Source organism: Schistocerca nitens, chromosome 10, assembly GCF_023898315.1.
Source record: "Schistocerca nitens isolate TAMUIC-IGC-003100 chromosome 10, iqSchNite1.1, whole genome shotgun sequence".
Taxonomy (NCBI): Eukaryota; Metazoa; Arthropoda; class Insecta; order Orthoptera; family Acrididae; genus Schistocerca; species Schistocerca nitens.
The window spans coordinates 220,194,689-220,211,067 of record NC_064623.1 but is presented as its reverse complement, the minus strand read 5'-3'; the positions used below and the strand labels follow the sequence as shown (position 1 = coordinate 220,211,067).

Genomic DNA, 16,379 nt, shown 5'->3' with positions numbered 1-16,379 from the left:
ACCCTGTTTATGTTAGAGTTAGTATTATTAAATTCTAGGCAAATATGGTAAGACAAAAGTGGGAAAGACCATAAACTATACTTGAGGAAATGGAACAGAAGAAACTGCAATTCTGCCCCCCCCCCCCCCACACACACACACACAGACCAAAAGTCAGCCCTCAATCCGTCGCTTGGAAAAAGGTGAATAATCCTGTGACATTTCATTCACAATGGTCAGCAAAGTATAGCGGCAATTGTAAATCTATTGCATTTTATTTCATCGTTTAGCGAATCGCACTTGTATCACAAAATTTAATCATTTACGCCAAAAATCACCAGCATTTTTAAGAAGGGAAAAAAAAAACAGACTAGCTACGATAGAGGCAACGAGACGCAGTCAAGTAACAGGTGAACGCCAGCAGATCAGCAGTTAAATAGATGTATTCTGTCACGTTAATACTGCATAGTCTGTGGCACGCGAAGTCATTTGAAAACCAAGGAAGAAAGTGACCACTTTGGACATTTGTACAAGTAAATGATTGTGTGTCTACTCAATTATAAACGCAATTTGCATATTTTAAGATTCAGTACAGTGGACTACCAATCGATCACTTCACTCCCTTTCGTAAATTGGGAATAGTAGCAAAATCCTAACCGAGCTAAAAACTGAGAGAATTGCAGGAAATATTAATTTTTTAACGTTGTCTGCACTTTTAAAATACTGAGGTGTCATGTATGAAACGTCCTTTCCTTCAGCATTTTTTCCATCCAAGGACAGTAAGCTGATTCCACATAATCATTATGGAAAAGACTGAGGAAAAAGTGCTACACATCATTAAGCAGAAAGAAAATTTATCAATTAAGCATGAAAAAGAGCAGCGCGCTATCTCACGCAAGGTGGCGTGGTTACTGAAGATTGTCTTACCACAGAGACTTAACAACGTCGGCAACATTTTGCAGACAACACTTATTTCGCTATCCACTGTCGAAATGATAAAACACGTTTAACGATTACGTCATGCGTGTGTTAGCTTATTACATACGCAAGCTACGAAGTCCTCGGTAGTATAGTGGTTAGTATCCCCGCCTGTCACGCGGGAGACCCGGGTTCGATTCCCGGCCGGGGAGAATTTTTTTAACACATTAAAATAATTTCTAGCTGCTTTCATTCTTCAGAAAAAGTTTCAGTTTCACTGTATGTTCCCTGTTACAGAAGACCTATAACGAACTACTTTATAGCGCGCTCCAGTTTGGAAACACAATTTTGTGTTGTCTTCAACCCGAACACTGGTTTGGTACTGCTCTCCATTCAAATCTGCTCAGTGCAGGTATCTTCATTCCAGCTCAACTACTACAACCATCATTCATTTTGGACCTGACAACTGTATTCAAGTTTTGGTCTCAATCCACATTCCTTGATGCCTCAGGGCACGCCATCTCAACCGTATCCTTATTTTAATCAATTTGTGCCATAAATTTCTTTTTTCGCATCAGTTAGATTCACTATCTCTTCACTAATTACTCGAGCAGCCCATAAAATCTCCACCAGCTTTCTGTGGCTCCACATTTCAAAAGTTTCTGTTCTCTTCTCGTCTAAATTGCTTACCACCTACCTTCCACTCCAACACAAACTTACACTTCAGATACCTTCAGAAATAACATTTAAATTTATATTTGTCGTTATCAAATTTTTGTTTTCAGAAATGTTTTTCTTCCTATTGCCAGTCTGCATTTTATATCCTCTCTATGTGAGAAGTTGTGTTGTTTTGCTGCCCAAAGATCAAAACTTCTCGACTACTTTTAGTGTTTCATTACGTCATCTAATGTGACATTTTTTCTGCTGTAGCTACCATAATATATTTTGCTATTCAGATAGCAAAAATCATCTCTTATTTTCAGGGTCTCATTTCCTAATGTAATTCCTTCATCATACCCTGAATTCGACTACATTCCATTAACCTTTTTGATGTACATGTTATAATCTGTTTTCGAGACACTATCCATCAATTGCATAACGCCATCAGCAAACCACGAAGTTTTTATTTCTTCTCTTTGAACTTTAATTTCCTTTTTAAATTTCTCCTTGGTTTCCTTCGCAGTACTTTAGTCTTTGCAGTTTTACCCCCGATTGTTTCATCCATAATCAATCGACCACATGTGCATGTAATAACACAAGTATCGCTGGATTTTCACGCTTTCAGGAACATGTTCATACTCAATGTTGGTAAATGATATGTGCACGTGCACGTCGGCCTTTTCATATTTCGGAAATCACATGTATACGGGCTCTCAACTATGTAACTTGAACACACCGAATATTTCGAAAGCGAAGTTTTCTATTAATCACATCATGCAAAAAAGCAAGTAATTTGCTGTGTTGCTAAGACATGCATGATACTTATGTAGTAATATATTGAATCGAATTGTGTTTTTGTTTACTGGAGGATTTTTTTTAAGGACTGGAAACCTCTTGGACCTGAGAGTTTAGTGACAGAACGAAATTTGATGTTGATAGTGAAATATTCCCAGTAGTGTCTGGGTAATGCTCGAAACAGAAATGCCTAGGCTGGAGGCAAAAAGTTGTCTCTCCCCTGCTGACGACGAAAATATTGCCGAACAGTGCCCAACTAGATGCATAAAATGATGCAAACTCATCGTAACCGTTTAGTGTGGCTCCTGGTGTCTTTATATTTTTGACGGCGCGAGAAGTACACAGAAATCTCGGTATTCAACTCTCCAAAAGGATGCGACTCCGAATCAAAGGCATACGCCTGAACTGTTTTATACTAGATGGCAAAAAATCATAATTGTTCAAACAGACAAGCAAGTGTGCTCTTCAGTGTAGTTATGGACAACATCAAAAGCGAAGTTCGCCAAGGGTCACAGCTGATGATACGAAATCATAACATATGAAGATGGTTTGGTGATGTGAGTAGACAATGAGCAGAAACTGGAAAAACAACTCAATACGTGGCAGACGTTTCCTGAAGATGCAGACATCGAAATAAGCTTAAAAAAAGTGAAGTCATGCAAAGCAACAGGGAAAATGGACAAATGAAGGGTGCAAGTTGTAATGGAAAAATCATTAAATAAGTAGACGCTTTCAATTATCAAAGGAAACATCAAGGAAGAAACTTCGGAAGGGATAGAAAATTGCTCAGAATTTTACTATTATATATCAGCTATATTTAGGAACTGGAAAATATCAGTAAAAGTACAGACCATGACATACAAATCATTATCTACAAATTTTGACCTGTGGATCAGAATGTTGGACTTAGACAAAACAAAACCTGTGGAGAATACAAGCGACAGAGATACTCTTTCTACGATGGGTCCTTTGTAAGACGACAACGGACCTGAAGGGACCGGATCAGAAATGAAACAATACGAAACACGCTTAAGATCAGTCCCTTAAAAGAAACAACAGCGATTAATACGTTGAAACGATTTGGCCACGTCACAGGAATGGGGAAACGCAGGGTACCAAGAAGATCTCTGGAATAGACACAATCTGGAACAAGAGCAATTGGAAGACCATGAACAAAATGGAAAGATCAATTGAAGGATGATGTGAATCACAGAGGATACTGGGAGGAAATGTTGAACGACAGGTTGTACGAGAAAAGAGTAGATTGGAAGGAGCTCTGTGAACGACTTGCGAAGCAGAAACGTTTTAGGTAGATGAGACTCCGAGTGTCCAAGTTTCGTTGTTCATCCTATACAGGAAAACGTATTAAGGCTGTAAGACACTGGGCTCATATTCAGCAGAATGGCGGCTCAAATTCACGTCTCACTATCTAGATTTGGATTCAACACGGATGTCTTGAATCGCTTAAGGTGAACTGCGGGCTAGTCTGTCTGAAAGGGCACAGCTGAATTCTTCCCCCATCCTTCGCCGAACAGAGACTGTGCCTTTCGAAGTCATTATGCAAATGAAGTCTTCATAGCAGTTTCAAGTTGGTGGCCTCGCTTTGTTTTCTCTGATGGAAGCGGTTTCCACCTTTTTTCTGTCATCTAGATTCATTTATCCTTCAAGTTGTTTGTAGCAAAGTAGGCGTTTCACTTAGATGTTTCTATAGCAGCCACCTTGTCTCCTCTAATTTCCCTCTCAGTCGTTTATAGTATTTTTCTTTATGTTCATCTTATAACTTTTTTAAAGTCATTATCCATTGTGCTGAACTGTGCTCTCAAGTTCTTTGCCTTCTCTGAGAAAATTATGTTTTTAATAGTTCCCACTAAATTTCAATTACCTTTCTAAATATCTCCTTGGTTTCATTTGCTTTTTCCTCAATGAACAGAATGAATACCATTGTGGGATAGGCTACAACTATGTCTCTCTCCCTTCTCCCCCACTGCATTCCCTTCAGGTCCTTCAACTCTTACCACTCCGATCTGATTTCTGCTCAGGTTGTAATTAACCTTTTGCTTTCTGTACTTCATCACTGCTACCTTAAGAAATTCAAAGAGTGTATTCCAGTCTACAGTAATAGCAGTGTGACAAAGTATGTGTTACCTCATGTTGCACTGTTGCCAAATTTATTCAAGATGGCGGATCCAATATGGCGGCTATTAATGTGGCATTGTCACAGTGATATCACGGAGGGAAGTTCAAATTTTGGCGGGAAAATAGATCAATGCGGCTATCTCCACTACCCTAACCCCCTCCCCTCCCCTCTGTAAATTGGCAGGAAAAGAGTCTATGCTGTGCTGCTGGGTAGGATGGATCAAAGTCTTTGTTTTGCATGCATTGCTCCCCTCCCCTTCTCTCTCCTATTGGGGAATTGGTGGGAAAAGGACTCAGTTGTGCTGGGCTGCCAAATGGGATGGACTTAAGTATACATTGTTTATTTAAGCTGTTTGAGTTGTCATAGGCAGTAGCACCGCCCACTGAGTTCACAATGAGATCTGGAGTCCGACTCACCTAGCTCACAGCACCAACACCAGAGCACACTCTTGTCCGATGTCCTCTCACCTCCTGTAACATAATGCAAGATGGCGGTTTGGGGAAAAATAGTGGGAAAAGGACTCTGTATGTAGCTGCTGGACTGGGAGGATGGACATAATTGTTTACTGCGTTCAATGGATGAGATGTCTGTGTGGAGAAGAAGGAGAAGATTAGCTGTAACCATGCACAGAGGAATGTGTCGATAGCAATGATATTTGGTGAAGACGAATACATTTCGTGAAATAATGAAGATGCAGTATGATGGGGCTAAGGTACACTTTGCGACTCATGCTTATAAATGCATGTGCTGTAACTGCAGATCATTAGATAAAAGCCCAGTCAGTCTTTCAAAGTGCAAGACATTCACTCCAGAGTCTCTGCGCCGGGCTCCATTCCCCATGAGTCGCCACACCGGCTGACGCCATGGCCACATGGTGGCTGCAGGGCTGTGCACTACGTATTCCCTGTCGAATTGGAAATACCCGTGGCTCTCTTCCTCTTTCCTATCCCAGGTGCACGGACAACCTTTGTGATTGACATGAACTGCTTCAGGACTTATTACACCTGGTGTTGCGTAATATTGTCACACACTTAATTTGAAGATGTCACAAGAACTAAATGTGCCACTGCACAAAGAGAGAGAGAGAGGGAGAGAGACAGCATTGCAGGTGACACAAGAATATTAAAAAAATTACACGTTTTATTACGAGGAATACTACCTCCGCCACACTTGGACACAGCCTCTAAAAAGATCCCAGCACACTTGTGAAACCATCGCAGAAACACTTTGCATGCTTTTGGGAGAAATACCCTTGTCTTTGAGCACGAGCTGCTTCAGGAGTTAACAAATTTAGTTGAATATGTCACTAAGTGCACTTTCAAAAAGATCGCTGAACAGTAGTTTGCTTCAGTTTTGGAATTATACCGCCACACTCCAACATGTACTATAAAACGATCGTTACACACTTCTGAAAGCTCCCTGAGACACTTCACGTGCTTTTGTAACAGGTCCCGAAACCAATATCAGCTGCAATATCTGATTTTACATGCCAAAACGACGACATTTGCAAATCTCTGTCACTCTAAACAGGACGCTCACTATTTTTGGAGCTTTAGTTGATTGTTTGAAGACACTGCCAGAGAGAGAGAGAGAAAAATTTCTGAGTACTACAGCTGCTGTGGCGTTCATCACTTTACTGAAACGGTGAGTGGGCTTAATTGTATATCTGCTGCTGCTGGAGTCAGGGACGATATTTTCCTCACTTCTCGAAACACACACTGTTGTCTAAGCACAGACGGCAAAATGAGAACAATTACACAAACGGAATTTGAAGCACTGTGCTACAGACGAGGAAAATGGTTGGAATTTTCGATGTCCTACAGCTGCTGGTCTGGAGACGCTCTAAAGCCACAATGGCGGATGAAGGAGAGCATCCTGCCACAGATGGATGGTCTGCTCGGATGTGTCTCTGAACATCCAAACAAAAAAGACATCACGTTACTCTCAGAACTTCCTGTAGATACCTTTCTCCCTCATGTTTGAACCAGTCTGTTGAAGCTCCTATGCCCTGCACAAAGGCTGTCTTGTGCATGGGGCATTCTGATTGGCTCTTACTGAATTTACCTGCCAAAGTACGGCAGCTGCCGGTGTGGGAGCACTGTTGGGTTGATTTGGGGGAGGAGACAAAACTGCCAGGTCACCGGTCTCATCAGATTAGGGAAGGGTGGGGAAAGGAAGTCGGCCGTCCCCTTTCAAAGGAACTATCCCGGTATTTGCCCGAAGCGATTCAGGGAACTCACGGAAAACCTAAATCAGGATGGCCGAACACGGGATTGAGCCGTTGTCCTCCCGAATGCCAGTCCAGTGTGCTAACCAGTGCGCCACCTCGCTCGGTAAACTAACCTACGCTAAGGACAACACACACACACCCATGCCAGAGGGAGGACTCAAACCTCTGATGGGTGGAGCCACGTGAACCATGACAAGACGCCTCAGCCCGCATGGCTATCCTGTGCGGCAGAAGCACTGCCTGCCATTTTCTGCAGATGAGACTTTAAGCGGCAAAACTGTTTTACACAGATTTAAAAAAAAAAAAAGGAAGTCATATTGCACTGACAATCAAACCCTGCAAAAGTGGTCTACATATCATCACCAAAGACAGTTCCTCAATTACACTGAATTTTTACAGCAAGAAACTGATCCCCAATTAGGCTATATCACCACATACCGTATTGATGTAGTAAACACAATTTGTATCCTGTACCATTGAAAATCATCACTTCTGCATCCTGCATATAGCTCATACATATACCACGAAGACACACAGATCCCCGCCCTTCCCCCCCCCCCACCACAACCAAAATAAAAAAACACAAGAACATGCACCATATATAGTCCTCACAGTATATTTCCCGCGAGGTCGGCGGTCAGTCGGTCATCCACTGTGGTGAAGGTCCCTGCACACGTGCTGGCCCGACGCGCAATCAGTGCGCCCTCTATGAACAGTGGTCACTCTCGAAACTGCTGTACAAAGGCTGGGCTGTTTACTGTTCCTGGGCCTGACTTGCTTGCCTCCTTCACATGGTTTGCAGAATATCATACCATTTACGTGATACTTCTCGATATCAAACACGTAGCAATATCGTTTTTCATACCAGTAGCGCCTGCACAGTACAATTCCGATGATAAAGAGTGGAAGTTATTTCTCTAGAAACCCGAAAGCTGCAGATCACTAAGTAACTAGAAACGTATCTCATATGCAAAGACCTCACCTGAAAACGAGAAGAAATAGAGAAAAATGGTAAATCCACTTGCGAATACTGAGATAACAGATTCCTGTGATATAACAGATTCCAAATCATCCTTCTGCTTTACAAAGTCAACTAAGGTATTTCACATGTCTAAAGAACCAGCAAACCTCTCTTCCATTTGCCTTTCATCATCTAGATGCACACAAAAAACGCCACAACCAATGTTTTCTGAACCAAATAATGATGGAAAACGTGTAGAAGCAGTCAACTGGACAATGTACGGTCTTAGACATAAAAACTGACCGCCGGCCGGTCGCCACAGAGACTAAGTCCGAGTCGTTCACTTAACGTGGCCAATAAAACTGACCGCCCCGGCAATCTGGCAACATTGTTAGATGCGGAAGTGTTAGGAGGAAGTGTTGTCCACTTCCGAGATGTTCTCGGAGTGTGTGAGCCCGTGGTCTACTGGTAATCGTCGTGCATTCAAAACTTATAGTCGCCTGTTCGCGTCCACCTGTAATTTTTTTTTTTTTTTCACTACATTTCGGTCCTCGTCTAAAGTTATGAGTGTGATTGAACATCGAAGATAATACGCTTGACATTCTACCCACCAGCAATAACAAGTATTCCAGAAACAATTCCGCAGGACAGCTCGTGGCTGCGTCGCGATCAGAACAGCTTACGCTCGAGCGTTTCCTCGCGCTGCAGCGGCTACCGGCCACCGGCCAGACGCCACCCACCGCCTGAAATCCGGCGACGCCCATGTGAACGCGGCGCGACGCTGTCAGTGTATGTATCAACTGTCATTTTCGTATTTGAAGTTCTAGTTATCATCTTGCAGTTAAGCATTGCATTTTGCATACTTGAAAATCATGAACTACGGTTAAGCATTATAAAATTGAGTCGCAAGTGGAAAAAGGTATAACATCTGCAACACAACGTTTACTTTTGGGATAACATAGGGGTGAATGCAGAGGAGGCAACTAGAAAGGTTTGAACTGTGTGTGGAGCGAGTGCTTTTGGGAAAAATACGCCAGAAAAAGATATTCTTGTTTCAACATAGATCGTTCTGGCATGAATGATTTTCCACATTAAGGAAGTCTCCACTACTGATATATGTGATAGATTACTATCTTACCATCATGCGACATTTGCATTCAACAGGCAAAGTTCAGAAGTCTGGCGTACGAGTACTGCATGCTCTAATTCGAAACAACAAAAGTCATGGAGTGACTATTATTGAACGTCATCAGGTCGCTCATTGAGCATTCGTATACAGTACTGTTATTGCTGACGTGTTATGATGCCTTTATCGTTAACTTCCTAAGAAGAAATGAAAGGCTGAGCCCCACCAAAAGACATAAACTCGAGCAAAGAGTGTTGTGAACATAATATTTTACATCTGATAGCTCCAAAAGTGTGTTTTGGGCTACGAATTCTGCTCCAAGGGGTGTGTCCAACGCAGCTGGAATTTGTTGCCTACAACTGAGATACCTTTCGGTCGCAGTGTAAGAAAATCGAGCAACAAAACTACATCACCTGTGCTACTGCACGTTAACGCACTCTGTTGATTTGAGAAACAAAATTATCCAGGAGATTGATAGCAAAGTCGTCTCTCAGGCATTTGTATTGATAGGGAAGTCCTCTCTCAAGCATTTGTCCCTCTCGTCATATATTCGTAAAATTTTCCCTTTCCCGCTCTTGATCGATCAACCGTCGAGGCAATTCATTTCTAGACGAAAATACTCTTAAAACTACTCTGGTTTAATGACATAGTTAGAACCAGTGGGTTTCTACGCGCGTAGAATTTGTAAACAACATTAGCATTGTTAGATTGTTTTAGATATCGTGAAAGAAAATTCTGCTGCTGATTAATTTCTCTTTGACGATTACTGTTGCGTTTAGTAAACTAATGGAAAATGCAATTAAAATATTCACTGTACTAATACAAATTAAATTCAGCTTACTACAGAAACATCACGACGGCAGTCTATCTTAATAAAGTATTAAGTTCAAAAATGGTTCAAATAGCTCTGAGCACTATGGGAGTTAACTTCTGAGATCATCAGTCCCCTAGAACTTAGAACTAGTTAAACCTAACTAACCTAAGGACATCACACACATCCATGCCCGAGGCAGGACTCGAACCTGCGACCGTAGCGATCGCGCAGTTCCAGACTGTAGCGCCTAGAACCGCTCGGCCAGCACGGCCGGCTCTGGCTTTCAGCGAGTCTCGAATGGCGAACGAAAGCAGCTTGCACCTATTATGTCTCCTGCACGGTGTAGTGGTTCGTTCTTTCTATTCTCCCTGCTTCCAACTGTTACATGGCAAGGCTTATTGAAACAGCTAGAAGTTATTGTATACATAGTAGGCATTTCCCCAGCCATCGCCATCCTGATTTGGGATTCCGTATATTCTAACTATATCCGCCTACCTGGTGCTCAAAGTCTTCTCAAACTTTAAACGAAAATAATAGTGCAGTGATCAGCACGTCTGTCTAGTAAGCAGGAGGTCCAGGTTCGAAGCCCAGATGGTCGCAAATTTTCATCAACGCGCTGTGGCAGTGTGGACGTCGGTCCTTCGATATTTAAGATGCAATTGTTTTTTGAGACAATAGAGGTGATTTGCGAACATTTGTCTTGCCATCAATGTAACGGGACTTCAACGGCATCCAACCCTTAGTCATTGCTTTGTGCCGGCGTTATCCCATGTCCCATACATGCGAATCAGATTGTAGTTCATATTTAGTCAAATAACGAATGGTCAGTATACAAGTATGCCGGCCGTGGTGGCCGAGCGGTTCTAGGCGCTACAGTCTGGTTGTCTAATGTTAGTAGTATTGATTCAGATTGTGCGTGAACACACACACACACACACACACACACACACACACACACACACACACACACACACACACACAAACAGTCATTGATTCCAGTGAGGTGACAACTACTGTGTGTTGAACAACACATGCACCAGTCAATTCCTCAGTTGGCGTCGAGTGGATGGGATTTTTCAATTACCTTGCATTGCAAGAATTGTAAGGAGGAGACTGAAAGTAAATGGACTTTTATGCTAAAGAGCTGCGACAAAGCAAAGCTTGACCGGTTATCAGATAATTTCCACATGGGTTTTGTGGACGAGTATACTTTTAGTAACCAACCCACCAACAATCATTCCGTAAGATTTCTCGCAGGCGTAGGGGCATTGATTTCATTAAGTCGTCGTCAGTGTAGCGTGATGGTTTACTTCCCACAATACGTTTTCTATATTCGTCCAAAGGTCGCTTGCATTTGTAGGTCCACATGTCAATGACCTTGTTACCTCTGCCCACATATTCTCTATCTAGCTGATGTTCGGTGATCGTGGAACAAACGGCAACAGCTTTATCCTCTCTTGGCCCTGAAACCAATCTCGCACTGCTCTGCTATGATGGATGTGGCTCTGCTCCTGTAAATAAACTGTTGTCTCGATAGTTCATACTTTTATATTTAAATAACGTGTTTGTAATAAGCACATTGGGTTATTATTTTCCAGTGTTTAAGAATTCAGGCCCTGTCATAGATAAGTGATCTAAATTCAACAGTCCGATTAAGAATGTGGTTTACCCAGCAGTCGCGCGGTTCCGGACTGAAGCGCCTAGAACCGCTCGGCCACCGTGGCCGGCCCATCAACAATCGACTATGACTATGCTCATTCAGAGCCCCAATAAAAAGCATACACACATCAATGCACATGCCCCACCAACATCTAAAATAAGAAAAACACCGAAAATGTCGAAAAATTCTGGAACACACTCGAAAATACTATAAGCAAAATTCACCAAGATGACGTGAAAAGGCTAATGGGAGACTTCAACTCTCTATTTGGAACAGAAAAAACCTGTAGAAAAATCATTGGTACAAATTCAACGCACCGAAAGGTTTAGACCAACGGCACACGGCTGACAGACATTTGCCAACAATTCAACCTCAAAAGAATGTCTTCCTGCTTTAGGAAAAAACCAGTCCCCAGGTAACATGATTGGCTACCAGGTGCAAGCTGCTTTCGTTCGCCTTTCGAGACTCGCTGAAAGCCAGAGCCGGCCGTGCTGGCCGAGCGGTTCTAGGCGCTACAGTCTGGAACTGCGTGACCGCTACGGTCGCAGGTTCGAGTCCTGCCTCGGGCTTGGATGTGTGTGATGTCCTTAGGTTAGTTAGGTTTAACTAGTTCTAAGTTCTAGGGGACTGATGATCTCAGAAATTAACTCCCATAGTGCTCAGAGCTATTTGAACCATTTTTGAACTTAATACTTTATTAAGATAGACTGCCGTCGTGATGTTTCTGTAGTAAACTGAATTTAATTTGTATTACTACATGAATATTTTAATTGCGTTTTCCATTAGTTTACTAAACGCAACAGTAATCGTCAAAGAGAAATTAATCAGCAGCAGAATTTTCTTTCACGATATCTAAAACAATCTAACAATGCTAATGTTGTTTATAAATTCTACGCGCGTAGAAACCCACTGGTTCTAACTATGTCATTAAACCAGAGTAGTTTTAAGAGTATTTTCGTCTAGAAATGAATTGCCTCGACGGTTGATCGATCAAGAGCGGGAAAGGGAAAATTTTACGAATATACACTCCTGGAAATGGAAAAAAGAACACATTGACACCGGTGTGTCAGACCCACCATACTTACTCCGGACACTGCGAGAGGGCTGTACAAGCAATGATCACACGCACGGCACAGCGGACACACCAGGAACCGCGGTGTTGGCCGTCGAATGGCACTAGCTGCGCAGCATTTGTGCACCGCCGCCGTCAGTGTCAGCCAGTTTGCCGTGGCATACGGAGCTCCATCGCAGTCTTTAACACTGGTAGCATGCCGCGACAGCGTGGACGTGAACCGTATGTGCAGTTGACGGACTTTGAGCGAGGGCGTATAGTGGGCATGCGGGAGGCCGGGTGGACGTACCGCCGAATTGCTCAACACGTGGGGCGTGAGGTCTCCACAGTACATCGATGTTGTCGCCAGTGGTCGGCGGAAGGTGCACGTGCCCGTCGACCTGGGACCGGACCGCAGCGACGCACGGATGCACGCCAAGACCGTAGGATCCTACGCAGTGCCGTAGAGGACCGCACCGCCACTTCCCAGCAAATTAGGGACACTGTTGCTCCTGGGGTATCGGCGAGGACCATTCGCAACCGTCTCCATGAAGCTGGGCTACGGTCCCGCACACCGTTAGGCCGTCTTCCGCTCACGCCCCAACATCGTGCAGCCCGCCTCCAGTGGTGTCGCGACAGGCGTGAATGCAGGGACGAATGGAGACGTGTCGTCTTCAGCGATGAGAGTCGCTTCTGCCTTGGTGCCAATGATGGTCGTATGCGTGTTTGGCGCCGTGCAGGTGAGCGCCACAATCAGGACTGCATACGACCGAGGCACACAGGGCCAACACCCGGCATCATGGTGTGGGGAGCGATCTCCTACACTGGCCGTACACCACTGGTGATCGTCGAGGGGACACTGAATAGTGCACGGTACATCCCAACCGTCATCGAACCCATCGTTCTACCATTCCTAGACCGGCAAGGGAACTTGCTGTTCCAACAGGACAATGCACGTCCGCATGTATCCCGTGCCACCCAACGTGCTCTAGAAGGTGTAAGTCAACTACCCTGGCCAGCAAGATCTCCGGATCTGTCCCCCATTGAGCATGTTGGGGACTGGATGAAGCGTCGTCTCACGCGGTCTGCACGTCCAGCACGAACGCTGGTCCAACTGAGGCGCCAGGTGGAAATTGCATGGCAAGCCGTTCCACAGGACTACATCCAGCATCTCTACGGTCGTCTCCATGGGAGAATAGCAGCCTGCATTGCTGCGAAAGGTGGATATACACTGTACTAGTGCCGACATTGTGCATGCTCTGTTGCCTGTGTGTATGTGCCTGTGGTTCTGTCAGTGTGATCATGTGATGTATCTGACCCCAGGAATGTGTCAATAAAGTTTCCCCTTCCTTGGACAATGAATTCACGGTGTTCTTATTTCAATTTCCAGGAGTGTATGACGAGAGGGACAAATGCTTGAGAGAGGACTTCCCTATCAATACAAATGCCTGAGAGACGACTTTCCTATCAATCTCCTGGATAATTTTGTTTGGCAACAAATTCCAGCTGTGTTGCACACACCCCTTGGAGCAGAATTCGTAGCCCAAAACACACTTTTGGAGCTATCAGATGTAAAATATTATGTTCACACTAATCTTTGCTCGAGTTTACGTCTTTTGGTGGGGCTCAGCCTTTCATTTCTTCTTAGGAAGTTAACGATAAAGGCATCATAACACGTCAGCAATAACAGTACTGTATACGAATGCTCAATGAGCGACCTGATGACGTTCAATAATAGTCACTCCATGACTTTTGTTGTTTCGAATTAGAGCATGCAGTACTCGTACGCCAGACTTCTGAACTTTGCCTGTTGAATGCAAATGTCGCATGATGGTAAGATAGTAATCTATCACATATATCAGTAGTGGAGACTTCCTTAATGTGGAAAATCATTCATGCCAGAACGATCTATGTTGAAACAAGAATATCTTTTTCTGGCGTATTTTTCCCAAAAGCAATCGCTCCACACACAGTTCAAACCTTTCTAGTTGCCTCCTCTGCATTCACCCCTACGTTATACCAAAAGTAAACGTTGTGTTGCAGATGTTATACCTTTTTCCACTTGCGACTCAATTTTACAATGCTTAACCGTAGTTCATGATTTTCAAGTATGCAAAATGCAATGCTTAGCTGCAAGATGATAACTAGAACTTCAAATACGAAAATGACAGTTGATACATACACTGACAGCGTCGCGCCGCGTTCACATGGGCGTCGCCGGATTTCAGGCGGTGGGTGGCGTCTGGCCGGTGGCCGGTAGCCGCTGCAGCGCGAGGAAACGCTCGAGCGTAAGCTGTTAACAGGCGACTATAAGTTTTGAATGCACGACGATTACCAGTAGACCGCGGGCTCACACACTCCGAGAACATCTCGGAAGTAGACAACACTTCCTCCTAACACTTCCGAATCTTACAGTGTTGCCAGATTGTGCAGATGGCCGGACTTGTCAGGGGCGGTTAGTTTTATTGGCCACCTTAAGTGAACGACTCGGACTTAGTCTCTGTGGCGACCGGCCGGCGGTCAGTTTTTATGTCTAAGACTGTACATGGGAGGGAATAACTGTCCAGCGCAAACACATGCCCTTCTGAATGTTCTCAAATTTCCACAGAGAACACAGGCAATCACTAAGGTTGCCCAACATATACTGAGTGTACGCCGGCCAGAGTGGCCGAGCGGTTCTAGGCGCTACAGTCTGGTACCGCGCGACCACTACGGTCGCAGGTTCGAATCCTGCCTCGGGCATGGATGTGTGTGATGTCCTTAGGTTAATAGGTTTAAGTAGTTCTAAGTTCTAGGGGACTGATGACCTCAGAAGTTAAGCCCCATAGTGCTCAGAGCCATTTGAACCATACTGAGTGTTAGTTCGCTATTCGCCAGTCTAGAGGGCAACAGGGTTAGGTCAGCTACATTCCTGTAATCCAGCTTTTCCGGCCCAGACAGCTCTCACTGTAAACCAAAAATGTCAATTGTTCAGGCCACAAGCCATTGCCGACACGTGCTCTTTGCACGCCAAGCAGAAACGTCCTAGGGAACCAGCCACATACATTTTATCACTGTACTTAAAGTTAAATATTATCATCGCACCCTCAATCAGATGCCATTTGACAATGAGCGAAGTATCAGAAATACCCTCTCCTGGCGACTGTGGCTCTGGAAATATAAGGATGTATAGCATTGTTATGACTGGACATAATTTTTCATCTAAAAATAATCTTTCATTCCCCTTATGGCAATCACAGTTTCCCTAGTCAAATCCATACCTTCCCGACGACAGGACATAGTCATATTCGTTGCACATGTCAGAACACACACACTTCATAAGCCTGCTGATCACAGCGAATCTACCATACATCCTGTACTACGTATAATACTTCGCCAATAACTGAATGCTGGTGATGTCAAACAATATTGAGTGAAAATCTGCGATGCACTGATATGTCTTATTTGTTTGCTTGCGAGTGGTACCAGTGAGTCTTAGGAACAGAGACATCACGTGGTAATGATATCCATATTAAAAACTATACACGCTTTATAAATCGAGGTATGATATTGCTTTCGATGAAATGGTTTTTCACACAAATATCGCAACATTGAATATAGATGGTGATCATGGGGTGTGTATTTACACCCCGAAAGCGTAGGGTGCACATCGCCAGTGATGTATGCTCATAATAAAATTCAGCTATATTGTGCATGTGTCACTGAATTTAGAAAGTGGTATGAAGTCAGTATTTGCAACTCCTTCATGCCACCGCTACATATTTCTCCAGAATTTGTAATGCATTCTATCTCGATGCCATGTCAGAGTTCTGCAATATACCCGCTGGGTAATAGATGATGGTTGATTAGGAATGACTGCATACAATAAATGGTGTGCTATGTGACGAATCACTTAAGAAATGTACAAAATCCTATGACCACTACACTGGCTTTTCAGATCTATAGTGTTAAACTTTCTGGTAGAAATGCTGTCTGCGATGTGGAATCAATCCATTCAATCACATATCTGCATTGTATCCTACGGAGAAGTCTTTTGACGATTATAGCC

General features: G+C 43.7%; 1 non-coding gene across 1 annotated transcript; it reads left to right on the top strand.

Annotated features, from left to right (window-relative positions):
• The first annotated feature begins 1,037 nt into the window (after window positions 1–1,037).
• Trnad-guc (transfer RNA aspartic acid (anticodon GUC)) lies at window positions 1,038–1,109 on the top strand. Its single transcript has one exon. It is a non-coding gene; the product is annotated as a tRNA-Asp (tRNA).
• Window positions 1,110–16,379: the final 15,270 nt, after the last annotated feature.